Genomic DNA, 19,975 nt, shown 5'->3' on the forward strand with positions numbered 1-19,975 from the left:
TGTTTAATGTGAAAACCAGGTGATATCTAATCAGCACACAGGTAAGAAGTTAAGAAAATCTTTCTTTAAGGGTGAAGATGTTTCTCACAAAATCGTTGCCCCAATGCATCATTGAAATTCAAGATGGAAAGATGATTTTGAAATATCAATTGTACATTTTGCATTGCTCATCTGGTGACAATGTAGCTTGTTTTTGTCAATTACCATTTCAGTAATAGGGTAAAGAAAATTAAGTGGATTTCTGAAAGAAAACAATGCTGTCAATATACTATTAAAACAAATTAAAATGTTAAAAGTTATTGTACTTTAAGTAAAAATAAAAGAGTCAAAATATCAATTCCAGTTTTGGAAGAATTTAATTAACAAAAAAATAAGTGCACATAGCAGAGGATGGTTTCGATCCACCGACCTCTGGGTTATGGGCCCAGCACGCTTCCGCTGCGCCACTCTGCTGCTCATGTAAGTGTCAGAGATCCTGAAGTACTCACTCATCATGTGAAAGTACCAATGTGTTTCTTCGTTGGTCAATGGAAGAAAAATCTTGCAAAACTCTCCAGATTATTGCCTTTTTAACCTTTTTCTAGGAAACTTTCTAGATGAATGCTTTTTAGCCTTTGTCAGTACATGCTTTTGCAAGCTGTCTCTGTGGCGCAATCGGTTAGCGCATTCGGCTGTTAACCGAAAGGTTGGTGGTTCAATCCCAACCAGGGACGTAATTGACCTTGTGATCAAATTTTGCTGATCTTTAAGTAGACAAGTCAAAATTTCAAACCACCTCTTATGGTGTAGGGTACCTGGCCTTCTCTGATGCAATCAGAGTCATATTTGATTAAGTCATTTTATAAAAAACAGGAAGCACAATTTAGCATGGGGTTGCAGAGAAAAAAAATGATGCAGGCAGAGAAATCCAATTGAGTGATTAATCAGCTCTCCATTTTAAGGCTTTATTTTTATGCTAACACATTTGCTCTCTGAAAAGTGTCCACAAAGCCAAGTCTCTGATTAACACCTTTGTAGGAATGGTTTTTCACCTATTACTGATTAAAACTTGCTTCATTGGAAAGGCAGCAAGATGCATCCTCATTACAATGTCCACTGAAATAATACAGGTTGACACCAGGAAACATAAACCTCACTGCATCCTTGCTGCTTTCTCAAGTGGGAATCTGTTTAATGTGAAAACCAGGTGATATCTAATCAGCACACAGGTAAGAAGTTAAGAAAATCTTTCTTTAAGGGTGAAGATGTTTCTCACAAAATCGTTGCCCCAATGCATCATTGAAATTCAAGATGGAAAGATGATTTTGAAATATCAATTGTACATTTTGCATTGCTCATCTGGTGACAATGTAGCTTGTTTTTGTCAATTACCATTTCAGTAATAGGGTAAAGAAAATTAAGTGGATTTCTGAAAGAAAACAATGCTGTCAATATACTATTAAAACAAATTAAAATGTTAAAAGTTATTGTACTTTAAGTAAAAATAAAAGAGTCAAAATATCAATTCCAGTTTTGGAAGAATTTAATTAACAAAAAAATAAGTGCACATAGCAGAGGATGGTTTTGATCCACCGACCTCTGGGTTATGGGCCCAGCACGCTTCCGCTGCGCCACTCTGCTGCTCATGTAAGTGTCAGAGATCCTGAAGTACTCACTCATCATGTGAAAGTACCAATGTGTTTCTTCGTTGGTCAATGGAAGAAAAATCTTGCAAAACTCTCCAGATTATTGCCTTTTTAACCTTTTTCGAGGAAACTTTCTAGATGAATGCTTTTTAGCCTTTGTCAGTACATGCTTTTGCAAGCTGTCTCTGTGGCGCAATCGGTTAGCGCATTCGGCTGTTAACCGAAAGGTTGGTGGTTCAATCCCAACCAGGGACGTAATTGACCTTGTGATCAAATTTTGCTGATCTTTAAGTAGACAAGTCAAAATTTCAAACCACCTCTTATGGTGTAGGGTACCTGGCCTTCTCTGATGCAATCAGAGTCATATTTGATTAAGTCATTTTATAAAAAACAGGAAGCACAATTTAGCATGGGGTTGCAGAGAAAAAAAATGATGCAGGCAGAGAAATCCAATTGAGTGATTAATCAGCTCTCCATTTTATGGCTTTATTTTTATGCTAACACATTTGCTCTCTGAAAAGTGTCCACAAAGCCAAGTCTCTGATTAACACCTTTGTAGGAATGGTTTTTCACCTATTACTGATTAAAACTTGCTTCATTGGAAAGGCAGCAAGATGCATCCTCATTACAATGTCCACTGAAATAATACAGGTTGACACCAGGAAACATAAACCTCACTGCATCCTTGCTGCTTTCTCAAGTGGGAATCTGTTTAATGTGAAAACCAGGTGATATCTAATCAGCACACAGGTAAGAAGTTAAGAAAATCTTTCTTTAAGGGTGAAGATGTTTCTCACAAAATCGTTGCCCCAATGCATCATTGAAATTCAAGATGGAAAGATGATTTTGAAATATCAATTGTACATTTTGCATTGCTCATCTGGTGACAATGTAGCTTGTTTTTGTCAATTACCATTTCAGTAATAGGGTAAAGAAAATTAAGTGGATTTCTGAAAGAAAACAATGCTGTCAATATACTATTAAAACAAATTAAAATGTTAAAAGTTATTGTACTTTAAGTAAAAATAAAAGAGTCAAAATATCAATTCCAGTTTTGGAAGAATTTAATTAACAAAAAAATAAGTGCACATAGCAGAGGATGGTTTCGATCCACCGACCTCTGGGTTATGGGCCCAGCACGCTTCCGCTGCGCCACTCTGCTGCTCATGTAAGTGTCAGAGATCCTGAAGTACTCACTCATCATGTGAAAGTACCAATGTGTTTCTTCGTTGGTCAATGGAAGAAAAATCTTGCAAAACTCTCCAGATTATTGCCTTTTTAACCTTTTTCGAGGAAACTTTCTAGATGAATGCTTTTTAGCCTTTGTCAGTACATGCTTTTGCAAGCTGTCTCTGTGGCGCAATCGGTTAGCGCATTCGGCTGTTAACCGAAAGGTTGGTGGTTCAATCCCACCCAGGGACGTAATTGACCTTGTGATCAAATTTTGCTGATCTTTAAGTAGACAAGTCAAAATTTCAAACCACCTCTTATGGTGTAGGGTACCTGGCCTTCTCTGATGCAATCAGAGTCATATTTGATTAAGTCATTTTATAAAAAACAGGAAGCACAATTTAGCATGGGGTTGCAGAGAAAAAAAATTATGCAGGCAGAGAAATCCAATTGAGTGATTAATCAGCTCTCCATTTTATGGCTTTATTTTTATGCTAACACATTTGCTCTCTGAAAAGTGTCCACAAAGCCAAGTCTCTGATTAACACCTTTGTAGGAATGGTTTTTCACCTATTACTGATTAAAACTTGCTTCATTGGAAAGGCAGCAAGATGCATCCTCATTACAATGTCCACTGAAATAATACAGGTTGACACCAGGAAACATAAACCTCACTGCATCCTTGCTGCTTTCTCAAGTGGGAATCTGTTTAATGTGAAAACCAGGTGATATCTAATCAGCACACAGGTAAGAAGTTAAGAAAATCTTTCTTTAAGGGTGAAGATGTTTCTCACAAAATCGTTGCCCCAATGCATCATTGAAATTCAAGATGGAAAGATGATTTTGAAATATCAATTGTACATTTTGCATTGCTCATCTGGTGACAATGTAGCTTGTTTTTGTCAATTACCATTTCAGTAATAGGGTAAAGAAAATTAAGTGGATTTCTGAAAGAAAACAATGCTGTCAATATACTATTAAAACAAATTAAAATGTTAAAAGTTATTGTACTTTAAGTAAAAATAAAAGAGTCAAAATATCAATTCCAGTTTTGGAAGAATTTAATTAACAAAAAAATAAGTGCACATAGCAGAGGATGGTTTTGATCCACCGACCTCTGGGTTATGGGCCCAGCACGCTTCCGCTGCGCCACTCTGCTGCTCATGTAAGTGTCAGAGATCCTGAAGTACTCACTCATCATGTGAAAGTACCAATGTGTTTCTTCGTTGGTCAATGGAAGAAAAATCTTGCAAAACTCTCCAGATTATTGCCTTTTTAACCTTTTTCTAGGAAACTTTCTAGATGAATGCTTTTTAGCCTTTGTCAGTACATGCTTTTGCAAGCTGTCTCTGTGGCGCAGCAATCGGTTAGCGCATTCGGCTGTTAACCGAAAGGTTGGTGGTTCAATCCCAACCAGGGACGTAATTGACCTTGTGATCAAATTTTGCTGATCTTTAAGTAGACAAGTCAAAATTTCAAACCACCTCTTATGGTGTAGGGTACCTGGCCTTCTCTGATGCAATCAGAGTCATATTTGATTAAGTCATTTTATAAAAAACAGGAAGCACAATTTAGCATGGGGTTGCAGAGAAAAAAAATGATGCAGGCAGAGAAATCCAATTGAGTGATTAAACAGCTCTCCATTTTATGGCTTTATTTTTATGCTAACACATTTGCTCTCTGAAAAGTGTCCACAAAGCCAAGTCTCTGATTAACACCTTTGTAGGAATGGTTTTTCACCTATTACTGATTAAAACTTGCTTCATTGGAAAGGCAGCAAGATGCATCCTCATTACAATGTCCACTGAAATAATACAGGTTGACACCAGGAAACATAAACCTCACTGCATCCTTGCTGCTTTCTCAAGTGGGAATCTGTTTAATGTGAAAACCAGGTGATATCTAATCAGCACACAGGTAAGAAGTTACGAAAATCTTTCTTTAAGGGTGAAGATGTTTCTCACAAAATCGTTGCCCCAATGCATCATTGAAATTCAAGATGGAAAGATGATTTTGAAATATCAATTGTACATTTTGCATTGCTCTTCTGGTGACAATGTAGCTTGTTTTTGTCAATTACCATTTCAGTAATAGGGTAAAGAAAATTAAGTGGATTTCTGAAAGAAAACAATGCTGTCAATATACTATTAAAACAAATTAAAAAGTTAAAAGTTATTGTACTTTAAGTAAAAATAAAAGAGTCAAAATATCAATTCCAGTTTTGGAAGAATTTAATTAACAAAAAAATAAGTGCACATAGCAGAGGATGGTTTCGATCCACCGACCTCTGGGTTATGGGCCCAGCACACTTCCGCTGCGCCACTCTGCTGCTCATGTAAGTGTCAGAGATCCTGAAGTACTCACTCATCATGTGAAAGTACCAATGTGTTTCTTCGTTGGTCAATGGAAGAAAAATCTTGCAAAACTCTCCAGATTATTGCCTTTTTAACCTTTTTCTAGGAAACTTTCTAGATGAATGCTTTTTAGCCTTTGTCAGTACATGCCTTTGCAAACTGTCTCTGTGGCGCAATCGGTTAGCGCATTCGGCTGTTAACCGAAAGGTTGGTGGTTCAATCCCAACCAGGGACGTAATTGACCTTGTGATCAAATTTTGCTGATCTTTAAGTAGACAAGTCAAAATTTCAAACCACCTCTTATGGTGTAGGGTACCTGGCCTTCTCTGATGCAATCAGAGTCATATTTGATTAAGTCATTTTATAAAAAACAGGAAGCACAATTTAGCATGGGGTTGCAGAGAAAAAAAATGATGCAGGCAGAGAAATCCAATTGAGTGATTAATCAGCTCTCCATTTTATGGCTTTATTTTTATGCTAACACATTTGCTCTCTGAAAAGTGTCCACAAAGCCAAGTCTCTGATTAACACCTTTGTAGGAATGGTTTTTCACCTATTACTGATTAAAACTTGCTTCATTGGAAAGGCAGCAAGATGCATCCTCATTACAATGTCCACTGAAATAATACAGGTTGACACCAGGAAACATAAACCTCACTGCATCCTTGCTGCTTTCTCAAGTGGTAATCTGTTTAATGTGAAAACCAGGTGATATCTAATCAGCACACAGGTAAGAAGTTAAGAAAATCTTTCTTTAAGGGTGAAGATGTTTCTCACAAAATCGTTGCCCCAATGCATCATTGAAATTCAAGATGGAAAGATGATTTTGAAATATCAATTGTACATTTTGCATTGCTCATCTGGTGACAATGTAGCTTGTTTTTGTCAATTACCATTTCAGTAATAGGGTAAAGAAAATTAAGTGGATTTCTGAAAGAAAACAATGCTGTCAATATACTATTAAAACAAATTAAAATGTTAAAAGTTATTGTACTTTAAGTAAAAATAAAAGAGTCAAAATATCAATTCCAGTTTTGGAAGAATTTAATTAACAAAAAAATAAGTGCACATAGCAGAGGATGATTTCGATCCACCGACCTCTGGGTTATGGGCCCAGCACGCTTCCGCTGCGCCACTCTGCTGCTCATGTAAGTGTCAGAGATCCTGAAGTACTCACTCATCATGTGAAAGTACCAATGTGTTTCTTCGTTGGTCAATGGAAGAAAAATCTTGCAAAACTCTCCAGATTATTGCCTTTTTAACCTTTTTCTAGGAAACTTTCTAGATGAATGCTTTTTAGCCTTTGTCAGTACATGCTTTTGCAAGCTGTCTCTGTGGCGCAATCGGTTAGCGCATTCGGCTGTTAACCGAAAGGTTGGTGGTTCAATCCCAACCAGGGACGTAATTGACCTTGTGATCAAATTTTGCTGATCTTTAAGTAGACAAGTCAAAATTTCAAACCACCTCTTATGGTGTAGGGTACCTGGCCTTCTCTGATGCAATCAGAGTCATATTTGATTAAGTCATTTTATAAAAAACAGGAAGCACAATTTAGCATGGGGTTGCAGAGAAAAAAAATGATGCAGGCAGAGAAATCCAATTGAGTGATTAATCAGCTCTCCATTTTAAGGCTTTATTTTTATGCTAACACATTTGCTCTCTGAAAAGTGTCCACAAAGCCAAGTCTCTGATTAACACCTTTGTAGGAATGGTTTTTCACCTATTACTGATTAAAACTTGCTTCATTGGAAAGGCAGCAAGATGCATCCTCATTACAATGTCCACTGAAATAATACAGGTTGACACCAGGAAACATAAACCTCACTGCATCCTTGCTGCTTTCTCAAGTGGGAATCTGTTTAATGTGAAAACCAGGTGATATCTAATCAGCACACAGGTAAGAAGTTAAGAAAATCTTTCTTTAAGGGTGAAGATGTTTCTCACAAAATCGTTGCCCCAATGCATCATTGAAATTCAAGATGGAAAGATGATTTTGAAATATCAATTGTACATTTTGCATTGCTCATCTGGTGACAATGTAGCTTGTTTTTGTCAATTACCATTTCAGTAATAGGGTAAAGAAAATTAAGTGGATTTCTGAAAGAAAACAATGCTGTCAATATACTATTAAAACAAATTAAAATGTTAAAAGTTATTGTACTTTAAGTAAAAATAAAAGAGTCAAAATATCAATTCCAGTTTTGGAAGAATTTAATTAACAAAAAAATAAGTGCACATAGCAGAGGATGGTTTTGATCCACCGACCTCTGGGTTATGGGCCCAGCACGCTTCCGCTGCGCCACTCTGCTGCTCATGTAAGTGTCAGAGATCCTGAAGTACTCACTCATCATGTGAAAGTACCAATGTGTTTCTTCGTTGGTCAATGGAAGAAAAATCTTGCAAAACTCTCCAGATTATTGCCTTTTTAACCTTTTTCTAGGAAACTTTCTAGATGAATGCTTTTTAGCCTTTGTCAGTACATGCTTTTGCAAGCTGTCTCTGTGGCGCAATCGGTTAGCGCATTCGGCTGTTAACCGAAAGGTTGGTGGTTCAATCCCAACCAGGGACGTAATTGACCTTGTGATCAAATTTTGCTGATCTTTAAGTAGACAAGTCAAAATTTCAAACCACCTCTTATGGTGTAGGGTACCTGGCCTTCTCTGATGCAATCAGAGTCATATTTGATTAAGTCATTTTATAAAAAACAGGAAGCACAATTTAGCATGGGGTTGCAGAGAAAAAAAATGATGCAGGCAGAGAAATCCAATTGAGTGATTAATCAGCTCTCCATTTTATGGCTTTATTTTTATGCTAACACATTTGCTCTCTGAAAAGTGTCCACAAAGCCAAGTCTCTGATTAACACCTTTGTAGGAATGGTTTTTCACCTATTACTGATTAAAACTTGCTTCATTGGAAAGGCAGCAAGATGCATCCTCATTACAATGTCCACTGAAATAATACAGGTTGACACCAGGAAACATAAACCTCACTGCATCCTTGCTGCTTTCTCAAGTGGTAATCTGTTTAATGTGAAAACCAGGTGATATCTAATCAGCACACAGGTAAGAAGTTAAGAAAATCTTTCTTTAAGGGTGAAGATGTTTCTCACAAAATCGTTGCCCCAATGCATCATTGAAATTCAAGATGGAAAGATGATTTTGAAATATCAATTGTACATTTTGCATTGCTCATCTGGTGACAATGTAGCTTGTTTTTGTCAATTACCATTTCAGTAATAGGGTAAAGAAAATTAAGTGGATTTCTGAAAGAAAACAATGCTGTCAATATACTATTAAAACAAATTAAAATGTTAAAAGTTATTGTACTTTAAGTAAAAATAAAAGAGTCAAAATATCAATTCCAGTTTTGGAAGAATTTAATTAACAAAAAAATAAGTGCACATAGCAGAGGATGGTTTCGATCCACCGACCTCTGGGTTATGGGCCCAGCACGCTTCCGCTGCGCCACTCTGCTGCTCATGTAAGTGTCAGAGATCCTGAAGTACTCACTCATCATGTGAAAGTACCAATGTGTTTCTTCGTTGGTCAATGGAAGAAAAATCTTGCAAAACTCTCCAGATTATTGCCTTTTTAACCTTTTTCTAGGAAACTTTCTAGATGAATGCTTTTTAGCCTTTGTCAGTAAATGCTTTTGCAAGCTGTCTCTGTGGCGCAATCGGTTAGCGCATTCGGCTGTTAACCGAAAGGTTGGTGGTTCAATCCCAACCAGGGACGTAATTGACCTTGTGATCAAATTTTGCTGATCTTTAAGTAGACAAGTCAAAATTTCAAACCACCTCTTATGGTGTAGGGTACCTGGCCTTCTCTGATGCAATCAGAGTCATATTTGATTAAGTCATTTTATAAAAAACAGGAAGCACAATTTAGCATGGGGTTGCAGAGAAAAAAAATGATGCAGGCAGAGAAATCCAATTGAGTGATTAATCAGCTCTCCATTTTAAGGCTTTATTTTTATGCTAACACATTTGCTCTCTGAAAAGTGTCCACAAAGCCAAGTCTCTGATTAACACCTTTGTAGGAATGGTTTTTCACCTATTACTGATTAAAACTTGCTTCATTGGAAAGGCAGCAAGATGCATCCTCATTACAATGTCCACTGAAATAATACAGGTTGACACCAGGAAACATAAACCTCACTGCATCCTTGCTGCTTTCTCAAGTGGGAATCTGTTTAATGTGAAAACCAGGTGATATCTAATCAGCACACAGGTAAGAAGTTAAGAAAATCTTTCTTTAAGGGTGAAGATGTTTCTCACAAAATCGTTGCCCCAATGCATCATTGAAATTCAAGATGGAAAGATGATTTTGAAATATCAATTGTACATTTTGCATTGCTCTTCTGGTGACAATGTAGCTTGTTTTTGTCAATTACCATTTCAGTAATAGGGTAAAGAAAATTAAGTGGATTTCTGAAAGAAAACAATGCTGTCAATATACTATTAAAACAAATTAAAATGTTAAAAGTTATTGTACTTTAAGTAAAAATAAAAGAGTCAAAATATCAATTCCAGTTTTGGAAGAATTTAATTAACAAAAAAATAAGTGCACATAGCAGAGGATGGTTTCGATCCACCGACCTCTGGGTTATGGGCCCAGCACGCTTCCGCTGCGCCACTCTGCTGCTCATGTAAGTGTCAGAGATCCTGAAGTACTCACTCATCATGTGAAAGTACCAATGTGTTTCTTCGTTGGTCAATGGAAGAAAAATCTTGCAAAACTCTCCAGATTATTGCCTTTTTAACCTTTTTCTAGGAAACTTTCTAGATGAATGCTTTTTAGCCTTTGTCAGTACATGCTTTTGCAAGCTGTCTCTGTGGCACAATCGGTTAGCGCATTCGGCTGTTAACCGAAAGGTTGGTGGTTCAATCTCAACCAGGGACGTAATTGACCTTGTGATCAAATTTTGCTGATCTTTAAGTAGACAAGTCAAAATTTCAAACCACCTCTTATGGTGTAGGGTACCTGGCCTTCTCTGATGCAATCAGAGTCATATTTGATTAAGTCATTTTATAAAAAACAGGAAGCACAATTTAGCATGGGGTTGCAGAGAAAAAAAATGATGCAGGCAGAGAAATCCAATTGAGTGATTAAACAGCTCTCCATTTTATGGCTTTATTTTTATGCTAACACATTTGCTCTCTGAAAAGTGTCCACAAAGCCAAGTCTCTGATTAACACCTTTGTAGGAATGGTTTTTCACCTATTACTGATTAAAACTTGCTTCATTGGAAAGGCAGCAAGATGCATCCTCATTACAATGTCCACTGAAATAATACAGGTTGACACCAGGAAACATAAACCTCACTGCATCCTTGCTGCTTTCTCAAGTGGGAATCTGTTTAATGTGAAAACCAGGTGATATCTAATCAGCACACAGGTAAGAAGTTACGAAAATCTTTCTTTAAGGGTGAAGATGTTTCTCACAAAATCGTTGCCCCAATGCATCATTGAAATTCAAGATGGAAAGATGATTTTGAAATATCAATTGTACATTTTGCATTGCTCATCTGGTGACAATGTAGCTTGTTTTTGTCAATTACCATTTCAGTAATAGGGTAAAGAAAATTAAGTGGATTTCTGAAAGAAAACAATGCTGTCAATATACTATTAAAACAAATTAAAATGTTAAAAGTTATTGTACTTTAAGTAAAAATAAAAGAGTCAAAATATCAATTCCAGTTTTGGAAGAATTTAATTAACAAAAAAATAAGTGCACATAGCAGAGGATGGTTTCGATCCACCGACCTCTGGGTTATGGGCCCAGCACGCTTCCGCTGCGCCACTCTGCTGCTCATGTAAGTGTCAGAGATCCTGAAGTACTCACTCATCATGTGAAAGTACCAATGTGTTTCTTCGTTGGTCAATGGAAGACAAATCTTGCAAAACTCTCCAGATTATTGCCTTTTTAACTTTTTTCTAGGAAACTTTCTAGATGAATGCTTTTTAGCCTTTGTCAGTACATGCTTTTGCAAGCTGTCTCTGTGGCGCAATCGGTTAGCGCATTCGGCTGTTAACCGAAAGGTTGGTGGTTCAATCCCAACCAGGGACGTAATTGACCTTGTGATCAAATTTTGCTGATCTTTAAGTAGACAAGTCAAAATTTCAAACCACCTCTTATGGTGTAGGGTACCTGGCCTTCTCTGATGCAATCAGAGTCATATTTGATTAAGTCATTTTATAAAAAACAGGAAGCACAATTTAGCATGGGGTTGCAGAGAAAAAAAATGATGCAGGCAGAGAAATCCAATTGAGTGATTAATCAGCTCTCCATTTTATGGCTTTATTTTTATGCTAACACATTTGCTCTCTGAAAAGTGTCCACAAAGCCAAGTCTCTGATTAACACCTTTGTAGGAATGGTTTTTCACCTATTACTGATTAAAACTTGCTTCATTGGAAAGGCAGCAAGATGCATCCTCATTACAATGTCCACTGAAATAATACAGGTTGACACCAGGAAACATAAACCTCACTGCATCCTTGCTGCTTTCTCAAGTGGGAATCTGTTTAATGTGAAAACCAGGTGATATCTAATCAGCACACAGGTAAGAAGTTAAGAAAATCTTTCTTTAAGGGTGAAGATGTTTCTCACAAAATCGTTGCCCCAATGCATCATTGAAATTCAAGATGGAAAGATGATTTTGAAATATCAATTGTACATTTTGCATTGCTCTTCTGGTGACAATGTAGCTTGTTTTTGTCAATTACCATTTCAGTAATAGGGTAAAGAAAATTAAGTGGATTTCTGAAAGAAAACAATGCTGTCAATATACTATTAAAACAAATTAAAAAGTTAAAAGTTATTGTACTTTAAGTAAAAATAAAAGAGTCAAAATATCAATTCCAGTTTTGGAAGAATTTAATTAACAAAAAAATAAGTGCACATAGCAGAGGATGGTTTCGATCCACCGACCTCTGGGTTATGGGCCCAGCACGCTTCCGCTGCGCCACTCTGCTGCTCATGTAAGTGTCAGAGATCCTGAAGTACTCACTCATCATGTGAAAGTACCAATGTGTTTCTTCGTTGGTCAATGGAAGAAAAATCTTGCAAAACTCTCCAGATTATTGCCTTTTTAACCTTTTTCTAGGAAACTTTCTAGATGAATGCTTTTTAGCCTTTGTCAGTACATGCTTTTGCAAGCTGTCTCTGTGGCGCAATCGGTTAGCGCATTCGGCTGTTAACTGAAAGGTTGGTGGTTCAATCCCAACCAGGGACGTAATTGACCTTGTGATCAAATTTTGCTGATCTTTAAGTAGACAAGTCAAAATTTCAAACCACCTCTTATGGTGTAGGGTACCTGGCCTTCTCTGATGCAATCAGAGTCATATTTGATTAAGTCATTTTATAAAAAACAGGAAGCACAATTTAGCATGGGGTTGCAGAGAAAAAAAATGATGCAGGCAGAGAAATCCAATTGAGTGATTAAACAGCTCTCCATTTTATGGCTTTATTTTTATGCTAACACATTTGCTCTCTGAAAAGTGTCCACAAAGCCAAGTCTCTGATTAACACCTTTGTAGGAATGGTTTTTCACCTATTACTGATTAAAACTTGCTTCATTGGAAAGGCAGCAAGATGCATCCTCATTACAATGTCCACTGAAATAATACAGGTTGACACCAGGAAACATAAACCTCACTGCATCCTTGCTGCTTTCTCAAGTGGGAATCTGTTTAATGTGAAAACCAGGTGATATCTAATCAGCACACAGGTAAGAAGTTACGAAAATCTTTCTTTAAGGGTGAAGATGTTTCTCACAAAATCGTTGCCCCAATGCATCATTGAAATTCAAGATGGAAAGATGATTTTGAAATATCAATTGTACATTTTGCATTGCTCTTCTGGTGACAATGTAGCTTGTTTTTGTCAATTACCATTTCAGTAATAGGGTAAAGAAAATTAAGTGGATTTCTGAAAGAAAACAATGCTGTCAATATACTATTAAAACAAATTAAAATGTTAAAAGTTATTGTACTTTAAGTAAAAATAAAAGAGTCAAAATATCAATTCCAGTTTTGGAAGAATTTTATTAACAAAAAAATAAGTGCACATAGCAGAGGATGGTTTCGATCCACCGACCTCTGGGTTATGGGCCCAGCACGCTTCCGCTGCGCCACTCTGCTGCTCATGTAAGTGTCAGAGATCCTGAAGTACTCACTCATCATGTGAAAGTACCAATGTGTTTCTTCGTTGGTCAATGGAAGAAAAATCTTGCAAAACTCTCCAGATTATTGCCTTTTTAACCTTTTTCTAGGAAACTTTCTAGATGAATGCTTTTTAGCCTTTGTCAGTACATGCTTTTGCAAGCTGTCTCTGTGGCGCAATCGGTTAGCGCATTCGGCTGTTAACCGAAAGGTTGGTGGTTCAATCCCAACCAGGGACGTAATTGACCTTGTGATCAAATTTTGCTGATCTTTAAGTAGACAAGTCAAAATTTCAAACCACCTCTTATGGTGTAGGGTACCTGGCCTTCTCTGATGCAATCAGAGTCATATTTGATTAAGTCATTTTATAAAAAACAGGAAGCACAATTTAGCATGGGGTTGCAGAGAAAAAAAATGATGCAGGCAGAGAAATCCAATTGAGTGATTAATCAGCTCTCCATTTTATGGCTTTATTTTTATGCTAACACATTTGCTCTCTGAAAAGTGTCCACAAAGCCAAGTCTCTGATTAACACCTTTGTAGGAATGGTTTTTCACCTATTACTGATTAAAACTTGCTTCATTGGAAAGGCAGCAAGATGCATCCTCATTACAATGTCCACTGAAATAATACAGGTTGACACCAGGAAACATAAACCTCACTGCATCCTTGCTGCTTTCTCAAGTGGGAATCTGTTTAATGTGAAAACCAGGTGATATCTAATCAGCACACAGGTAAGAAGTTAAGAAAATCTTTCTTTAAGGGTGAAGATGTTTCTCACAAAATCGTTGCCCCAATGCATCATTGAAATTCAAGATGGAAAGATGATTTTGAAATATCAATTGTACATTTTGCATTGCTCATCTGGTGACAATGTAGCTTGTTTTTGTCAATTACCATTTCAGTAATAGGGTAAAGAAAATTAAGTGGATTTCTGAAAGAAAACAATGCTGTCAATATACTATTAAAACAAATTAAAATGTTAAAAGTTATTGTACTTTAAGTAAAAATAAAAGAGTCAAAATATCAATTCCAGTTTTGGAAGAATTTAATTAACAAAAAAATAAGTGCACATAGCAGAGGATGGTTTCGATCCACCGACCTCTGGGTTATGGGCCCAGCACGCTTCCGCTGCGCCACTCTGCTGCTCATGTAAGTTTCAGAGATCCTGAAGTACTCACTCATCATGTGAAAGTACCAATGTGTTTCTTCGTTGGTCAATGGAAGAAAAATCTTGCAAAACTCTCCAGATTATTGCCTTTTTAACCTTTTTCTAGGAAACTTTCTAGATGAATGCTTTTTAGCCTTTGTCAGTACATGCTTTTGCAAGCTGTCTCTGTGGCGCAATCGGTTAGCGCATTCGGCTATTAACCGAAAGGTTGGTGGTTCAATCCCAACCAGGGACGTAATTGACCTTGTGATCAAATTTTGCTGATCTTTAAGTAGACAAGTCAAAATTTCAAACCACCTCTTATGGTGTAGGGTACCTGGCCTTCTCTGATGCAATCAGAGTCATATTTGATTAAGTCATTTTATAAAAAACAGGAAGCACAATTTAGCATGGGGTTGCAGAGAAAAAAAATGATGCAGGCAGAGAAATCCAATTGAGTGATTAATCAGCTCTCCATTTTATGGCTTTATTTTTATGCTAACACATTTGCTCTCTGAAAAGTGTCTACAAAGCCAAGTCTCTGATTAACACCTTTGTAGGAATGGTTTTTCACCTATTACTGATTAAAACTTGCTTCATTGGAAAGGCAGCAAGATGCATCCTCATTACAATGTCCACTGAAATAATACAGGTTGACACCAGGAAACATAAACCTCACTGCATCCTTGCTGCTTTCTCAAGTGGGAATCTGTTTAATGTGAAAACCAGGTGATATCTAATCAGCACACAGGTAAGAAGTTAAGAAAATCTTTCTTTAAGGGTGAAGATGTTTCTCACAAAATCGTTGCCCCAATGCATCATTGAAATTCAAGATGGAAAGATGATTTTGAAATATCAATTGTACATTTTGCATTGCTCATCTGGTGACAATGTAGCTTGTTTTTGTCAATTACCATTTCAGTAATAGGGTAAAGAAAATTAAGTGGATTTCTGAAAGAAAACAATGCTGTCAATATACTATTAAAACAAATTAAAATGTTAAAATTTATTGTACTTTAAGTAAAAATAAAAGAGTCAAAATATCAATTCCAGTTTTGGAAGAATTTAATTAACAAAAAAATAAGTGCACATAGCAGAGGATGGTTTCGATCCACCGACCTCTGGGTTATGGGCCCAGCACGCTTCCGCTGCGCCACTCTGCTGCTCATGTAAGTGTCAGAGATCCTGAAGTACTCACTCATCATGTGAAAGTACCAATGTGTTTCTTCGTTGGTCAATGGAAGAAAAATCTTGCAAAACTCTCCAGATTATTGCCTTTTTAACCTTTTTCTAGGAAACTTTCTAGATGAATGCTTTTTAGCCTTTGTCAGTACATGCTTTTGCAAGCTGTCTCTGTGGCGCAATCGGTTAGCGCATTCGGCTGTTAACCGAAAGGTTGGTGGTTCAATCCCAACCAGGGACGTAATTGACCTTGTGATCAAATTTTGCTGATCTTTAAGTAGACAAGTCAAAATTTCAAACCACCTCTTATGGTGTAGGGTACCTGGCCTTCTCTGATGCAATCAGAGTCATATTTGATTAAGTCATTTTATAAAAAACAGGAAGCACAATTTAGCATGGGGTTGCAGAGAAAAAAAATGATGCAGGCAGAGAAATCCAATTGAGTCATTAATCAGCTCTCCATTTTATGGCTTTATTTTTATGCTAACACATTTGCTCTCTGAAAAGTGTCCACAAAGCCAAGTCTCTGATTAACACCTTTGTAGGAATGGTTTTTCACCTATTACTGATTAAAACTTGCTTCATTGGAAAGGCAGCAAGATGCATCCTCATTACAATGTCCACTGAAATAATACAGGTTGACACCAGGAACCATAAACCTCACTGCATCCTTGCTGCTTTCTCAAGTGGGAATCTGTTTAATGTGAAAACCAGGTGATATCTAATCAGCACACAGGTAAGAAGTTAAGAAAATCTTTCTTTAAGGGTGAAGATGTTTCTCACAAAATCGTTGCCCCAATGCATCATTGAAATTCAAGATGGAAAGATGATTTTGAAATATCAATTGTACATTTTGCATTGCTCTTCTGGTGACAATGTAGCTTGTTTTTGTCAATTACCATTTCAGTAATAGGGTAAAGAAAATTAAGTGGATTTCTGAAAGAAAACAATGCTGTCAATATACTATTAAAACAAATTAAAATGTTAAAAGTTATTGTACTTTAAGTAAAAATAAAAGAGTCAAAATATCAATTCCAGTTTTGGAAGAATTTAATTAACAAAAAAATAAGTGCACATAGCAGAGGATGGTTTCGATCCACCGACCTCTGGGTTATGGGCCCAGCACGCTTCCACTGTGCCACTCTGCTGCTCATGTAAGTGTCAGAGATCCTGAAGTACTCACTCATGTGAAAGTACCAATGTGTTTCTTCGTTGGTCAATGGAAGAAAAATCTTGCAAAACTCTCCAGATTATTGCCTTTTTAACCTTTTTCTAGGAAACTTTCTAGATGAATGCTTTTTAGCCTTTGTCAGTACATGCTTTTGCAAGCTGTCTCTGTGGCGCAATCGGTTAGCGCATTCGGCTGTTAACCGAAAGGTTGGTGGTTCAATCCCAACCAGGGATGTAATTGACCTTGTGATCAAATTTTGCTGATCTTTAAGTAGACAAGTCAAAATTTCAAACCACCTCTTATGGTGTAGGGTACCTGGCCTTCTCTGATGCAATCAGAGTCATATTTGATTAAGTCATTTTATAAAAAACAGGAAGCACAATTTAGCATGGGGTTGCAGAGAAAAAAAATGATGCAGGCAGAGAAATCCAATTGAGTGATTAATCAGCTCTCCATTTTATGGCTTTATTTTTATGCTTAAACATTTGCTCTCTGAAAAGTATCCACAAAGCCAAGTCTCTGATTAACACCTTTGTAGCAATGGTTTTTCACCTATTACTGATTAAAACTTGCTTCATTGGAAAGGCAGCAAGATGCATCCTCATTACAATGTCCACTGAAATAATACAGGTTGACACCAGGAAACATAAACCTCACTGCATCCTTGCTGCTTTCTCAAGTGGGAATCTGTTTAATGTGAAAACCAGGTGATATCTAATCAGCACACAGGTAAGAAGTTAAGAAAATCTTTCTTTAAGGGTGAAGATGTTTCTCACAAAATCGTTGCCCCAATGCATCATTGAAATTCAAGATGGAAAGATGATTTTGAAATATCAATTGTACATTTTGCATTGCTCTTCTGGTGACAATGTAGCTTGTTTTTGTCAATTACCATTTCAGTAATAGGGTAAAGAAAATTAAGTGGATTTCTGAAAGAAAACAATGCTGTCAATATACTATTAAAACAAATTAAAATGTTAAAAGTTATTGTACTTTAAGTAAAAATAAAAGAGTCAAAATATCAATTCCAGTTTTGGAAGAATTTAATTAACAAAAAAATAAGTGCACATAGCAGAGGATGGTTTCGATCCACCAACCTCTGGGTTATGGGCCCAGCACGCTTCCGCTGCGCCACTCTGCTGCTCATGTAAGTGTCAGAGATCCTGAAGTACTCACTCATCATGTGAAAGTACCAATGTGTTTCTTCGTTGGTCAATGGAAGAAAAATCTTGCAAAACTCTCCAGATTATTGCCTTTTTAACTTTTTTCTAGGAAACTATCTAGATGAATGCTTTTTAGCCTTTGTCAGTACATGCTTTTGCAAGCTGTCTCTGTGGCGCAATCGGTTAGTGCATTCGGCTGTTAACCGAAAGGTTGGTGGTTCAATCCCACCCAGGGACGTAATTGACCTTGTGATCAAATTTTGCTGATCTTTAAGTAGACAAGTCAAAATTTCAAACCACCTCTTATGGTGTAGGGTACCTGGCCTTCTCTGATGCAATCAGAGTCATATTTGATTAAGTCATTTTATAAAAAACAGGAAGCACAATTTAGCATGGGGTTGCAGAGAAAAAAAATTATGCAGGCAGAGAAATCCAATTGAGTGATTAATCAGCTCTCCATTTTATGGCTTTATTTTTATGCTAACACATTTGCTCTCTGAAAAGTGTCCACAAAGCCAAGTCTCTGATTAACACCTTTGTAGGAATGGTTTTTCACCTATTACTGATTAAAACTTGCTTCATTGGAAAGGCAGCAAGATGCATCCTCATTACAATGTCCACTGAAATAATACAGGTTGACACCAGGAAACATAAACCTCACTGCATCCTTGCTGCTTTCTCAAGTGGGAATCTGTTTAATGTGAAAACCAGGTGATATCTAATCAGCACACAGGTAAGAAGTTAAGAAAATCTTTCTTTAAGGGTGAAGATGTTTCTCACAAAATCGTTGCCCCAATGCATCATTGAAATTCAAGATGGAAAGATGATTTTGAAATATCAATTGTACATTTTGCATTGCTCTTCTGGTGACAATGTAGCTTGTTTTTGTCAATTACCATTTCAGTAATAGGGTAAAGAAAATTAAGTGGATTTCTGAAAGAAAACAATGCTGTCAATATACTATTAAAACAAATTAAAATGTTAAAAGTTATTGTACTTTAAGTAAAAATAAAAGAGTCAAAATATCAATTCCAGTTTTGGAAGAATTTAATTAACAAAAAAATAAGTGCACATAGCAGAGGATGGTTTCGATCCACCAACCTCTGGGTTATGGGCCCAGCACGCTTCCGCTGCGCCACTCTGCTGCTCATGTAAGTGTCAGAGATCCTGAAGTACTCACTCATCATGTGAAAGTACCAATGTGTTTCTTCGTTGGTCAATGGAAGAAAAATCTTGCAAAACTCTCCAGATTATTGCCTTTTTAACTTTTTTCTAGGAAACTATCTAGATGAATGCTTTTTAGCCTTTGTCAGTACATGCTTTTGCAAGCTGTCTCTGTGGCGCAATCGGTTAGCGCATTCGGCTGTTAACCGAAAGGTTGGTGGTTCAATCCCACCCAGGGACGTAATTGACCTTGTGATCAAATTTTGCTGATCTTTAAGTAGACAAGTCAAAATTTCAAACCACCTCTTATGGTGTAGGGTACCTGGCCTTCTCTGATGCAATCAGAGTCATATTTGATTAAGTCATTTTATAAAAAACAGGAAGCACAATTTAGCATGGGGTTGCAGAGAAAAAAAATTATGCAGGCAGAGAAATCCAATTGAGTGATTAATCAGCTCTCCATTTTATGGCTTTATTTTTATGCTAACACATTTGCTCTCTGAAAAGTGTCCACAAAGCCAAGTCTCTGATTAACACCTTTGTAGGAATGGTTTTTCACCTATTACTGATTAAAACTTGCTTCATTGGAAAGGCAGCAAGATGCATCCTCATTACAATGTCCACTGAAATAATACAGGTTGACACCAGGAAACATAAACCTCACTGCATCCTTGCTGCTTTCTCAAGTGGGAATCTGTTTAATGTGAAAACCAGGTGATATCTAATCAGCACACAGGTAAGAAGTTAAGAAAATCTTTCTTTAAGGGTGAAGATGTTTCTCACAAAATCGTTGCCCCAATGCATCATTGAAATTCAAGATGGAAAGATGAT

General features: G+C 36.8%; 13 non-coding genes across 13 annotated transcripts; 4 read left to right on the top strand and 9 right to left on the bottom strand.

The window, feature by feature from the left end:
• Positions 1–381: 381 nt before the first annotated feature.
• TRNAM-CAU (transfer RNA methionine (anticodon CAU)) lies at positions 382–453 on the bottom strand. The gene has a single exon. It is a non-coding gene; the product is annotated as a tRNA-Met (tRNA).
• Positions 454–2,715: 2,262 nt separating this feature from the next.
• Positions 2,716–2,787, bottom strand: TRNAM-CAU (transfer RNA methionine (anticodon CAU)). Its single transcript has one exon. It is a non-coding gene; the product is annotated as a tRNA-Met (tRNA).
• Positions 2,788–2,973: 186 nt separating this feature from the next.
• TRNAN-GUU (transfer RNA asparagine (anticodon GUU)) lies at positions 2,974–3,047 on the top strand. Its single transcript has one exon. It is a non-coding gene; the product is annotated as a tRNA-Asn (tRNA).
• A 5,506-nt stretch (positions 3,048–8,553) lies between these two features.
• Positions 8,554–8,625, bottom strand: TRNAM-CAU (transfer RNA methionine (anticodon CAU)). Its single transcript has one exon. It is a non-coding gene; the product is annotated as a tRNA-Met (tRNA).
• Positions 8,626–9,720: 1,095 nt separating this feature from the next.
• Positions 9,721–9,792, bottom strand: TRNAM-CAU (transfer RNA methionine (anticodon CAU)). The gene has a single exon. It is a non-coding gene; the product is annotated as a tRNA-Met (tRNA).
• A 1,095-nt stretch (positions 9,793–10,887) lies between these two features.
• TRNAM-CAU (transfer RNA methionine (anticodon CAU)) lies at positions 10,888–10,959 on the bottom strand. Its single transcript has one exon. It is a non-coding gene; the product is annotated as a tRNA-Met (tRNA).
• Positions 10,960–12,054: 1,095 nt separating this feature from the next.
• TRNAM-CAU (transfer RNA methionine (anticodon CAU)) lies at positions 12,055–12,126 on the bottom strand. Its single transcript has one exon. It is a non-coding gene; the product is annotated as a tRNA-Met (tRNA).
• Positions 12,127–13,221: 1,095 nt separating this feature from the next.
• On the bottom strand, positions 13,222–13,293 carry TRNAM-CAU (transfer RNA methionine (anticodon CAU)). The gene has a single exon. It is a non-coding gene; the product is annotated as a tRNA-Met (tRNA).
• A 1,095-nt stretch (positions 13,294–14,388) lies between these two features.
• TRNAM-CAU (transfer RNA methionine (anticodon CAU)) lies at positions 14,389–14,460 on the bottom strand. Its single transcript has one exon. It is a non-coding gene; the product is annotated as a tRNA-Met (tRNA).
• Positions 14,461–14,646: 186 nt separating this feature from the next.
• On the top strand, positions 14,647–14,720 carry TRNAN-AUU (transfer RNA asparagine (anticodon AUU)). The gene has a single exon. It is a non-coding gene; the product is annotated as a tRNA-Asn (tRNA).
• An 835-nt stretch (positions 14,721–15,555) lies between these two features.
• Positions 15,556–15,627, bottom strand: TRNAM-CAU (transfer RNA methionine (anticodon CAU)). The gene has a single exon. It is a non-coding gene; the product is annotated as a tRNA-Met (tRNA).
• Positions 15,628–18,144: 2,517 nt separating this feature from the next.
• TRNAN-GUU (transfer RNA asparagine (anticodon GUU)) lies at positions 18,145–18,218 on the top strand. The gene has a single exon. It is a non-coding gene; the product is annotated as a tRNA-Asn (tRNA).
• Positions 18,219–19,311: 1,093 nt separating this feature from the next.
• Positions 19,312–19,385, top strand: TRNAN-GUU (transfer RNA asparagine (anticodon GUU)). Its single transcript has one exon. It is a non-coding gene; the product is annotated as a tRNA-Asn (tRNA).
• The last annotated feature ends 590 nt before the right edge of the window (positions 19,386–19,975 follow it).

Source organism: Pseudophryne corroboree, chromosome 4, assembly GCF_028390025.1.
Source record: "Pseudophryne corroboree isolate aPseCor3 chromosome 4, aPseCor3.hap2, whole genome shotgun sequence".
In the NCBI taxonomy this organism is placed as follows: domain Eukaryota; kingdom Metazoa; phylum Chordata; class Amphibia; order Anura; family Myobatrachidae; genus Pseudophryne; species Pseudophryne corroboree.